The sequence below is a fragment of the Penaeus chinensis genome, chromosome 10 (genome assembly GCF_019202785.1).
Source record: "Penaeus chinensis breed Huanghai No. 1 chromosome 10, ASM1920278v2, whole genome shotgun sequence".
Lineage (NCBI taxonomy): Eukaryota > Metazoa > Arthropoda > Malacostraca > Decapoda > Penaeidae > Penaeus > Penaeus chinensis.
In genome coordinates, this window is record NC_061828.1 from 27,028,783 (window position 1) to 27,031,282 (window position 2,500).

General features: G+C 38.0%; 1 protein-coding gene across 1 annotated transcript in view; it reads left to right on the forward strand.

Annotated features, from left to right (window-relative positions):
- LOC125029919 overlaps positions 1 to 2,500 on the forward strand; it is a 131,644-nt gene that overhangs the window by 71,518 nt on the left and 57,626 nt on the right. The gene's annotated exons all lie outside the window — the stretch shown is intronic.

Genomic DNA, 2,500 nt, shown 5'->3' on the forward strand with positions numbered 1-2,500 from the left:
CGCTGGATCCACAGAGACACGGTTGGCTTCGAAAGACCTGGGGTCTCCTTTCCGCCGACAAAAAGGGTGGTGCTACAGTTTCCTATAACTCCGCCCCTATTCTGGGGGGGCGGAGTCATATATAAGCAACTGCACCTGCTGATGAGCATGCAGAGCGCCTCCGCCTGGTTTGAAAGTGGAAGAAAAAATTTGACGCTGTTCTGCATGATGCTAGACTAAATGTATTTGCATCTCTGTGTGCATATATATATATATATATATATATATATATATATATATATATATACATATATATATATATATATATATATATATATATATATATATATTTACATGCATGCTTTAGCCTTGGGCATATATAGACATCCAGAAATGTTCCATGAATAAAGTATGGGAAGTATCTCAGACAGATTCATGTTTTGTTTACAGAAGGTGTTTGAATGGTCAAGAGAATATTACAGAAATTTATATTAAGTTCTACACAATCACTTTACTTCATGTGTACCTATAACTGAATATGAAGGCGTAAACTCGTGTATCCTTTTAAATGTAATTGATTTCAAATAGTAAAAGGTGACATATTCCAAATATCTAAAGGAGTGTGATGTTCGAAACCGATGTCGATAGACGGAGGATAAAGTTTGATAGGCGCTTAGAGCCCGCGCATTTTCAACTGATTTCGGTAGTTCTCCATCGTTTTATTTGTAATTTTAAAATGTTTATAACTAAGAACTTGTATTTACTGCCATTTCCTAATGTAAGATCAGTAAAGAAGTGATTGAAAATTTAATATAACTCAAAAATAAAATCAGATTCGTCAACTTCAGCTCCATTCCTAAGAATGGGGGTGGAATCGAACCTTTGGCAACAGCGTAGAGACATTGGCACCGTTGCTGTCGCGGGAAGTGTCGTAAAAGTCTTTTGAAAGCGTAAATGAAGGCTCTAATCTTGATATTTCAGATATCCGAGTAAATCCGATATCCGAATGGTTTATGAGGTCTCCATTGCTAAAATTGGCATGATATGAGGCCCTTGCCATATTAACACTATTCGAACACATTATGAAGCTTCATCTGTTCCGAGCTTTGAAAACAACAAGTACCAACATATCCGAATCAACTCCTAGCGATTGTTTCGGTTTAACCTACTCCCGAGTAAAGATACTTTTAACGACTGTGCATGTATCAGTATATGTATATGTATATAATAATGTACATACACGATATGAATATTCATTAGAATCGATATTAAAAAGAATACATATATGATATATTTGAAGAAGGAATCCACAATATCTGCCAAATACACGAAAAGCCTAAATCTACGGCAGACAAGATAAAAACGAGGCACAGCATACCTCCGGCAGCCCTGCAGGGCGTGGATGCACCTGGCTTTGACACTTGAAGTAAAATTAATTGGGGAACGTCATCAAACTTTTCGTGTCCAGCTGGGAATTTAATGATTAATGAGCATTTGGCCTTGTCATTCGCGATTATGTCTCTTTAGCATGCTCACAGACAAACACTCGTTCATACACATACACATAAACAGGAGGGTATGTGCGTTCATGTCTAAGGATGATATATAAAAACCACTATATGCAAGAGAAGGTAACGGAAAGATGCTGCAGGGAAAGACACACACACAGACTAACAGACAGACACTCACACACACAGACTAACAGACATACACACACGCGCACACAAAGAGACTAACAGACAGACAAACAGACGGGGCCAATATCCATGACCCTCGCGAGATTTCTGTCGACGGATCTTCCTTCCGAGAGAAGTGGCTGGCGAGGAATTTGGTTACGAAACAAAATTCTGCCATGTATAGAGTTAAGTATTCCGAAGAATATGGCATCAGAGAAAGAATTGGGAAGAAATCCGAAAAAAGGGAAAAAGGAGTGGAAGGCAAGGATGATATGAAGAAAAGGAAATGTAGACAATGAATACGAAAGCATTGGCAGAAAAGAACAATTAAAGAAAACAAGGAAGAAGAAATATAAACATTACAATGAAGAAATCTGTAAAGAAAAATAAGAAAAGATAAAAAAAAAAAAGTCTCAAGCCGCCACAATAAGAGCAAAAAGAAAAGAGAGAAACGGGAATCAAACTCTGAAAGCAGGACAAAAAGAAAATCAAATACAAACAAAAAGGTTAATTTGCTAATTGAGAAAATACACAGTCCGGGGGAAAGAAAAGCAAACGAACACCAGAAAGGCATAACAAATAGCAAAATGACGTAAAATAAATAAACGATGAATAAAAGGGAAACAGAAAAAGAGAGAGAGGGGAAAGGAGAGATAGTGACTGAGAGAGAAAGAGAGAGAGAATCTTAGATCCTCTGGGAGGTCTTGTAGCAAACCTGTCTCGGAAATTGCATACTCAGGGAGGCAGACGAGACAAGTTCTCTCTCTCTCTCTCTCTCTCTCTCTCTCTCTCTCTCTCTCTCTCTCTCTCTCTCTCTCTCTCTCTCTCTCTCTCTCTCTCTCAGT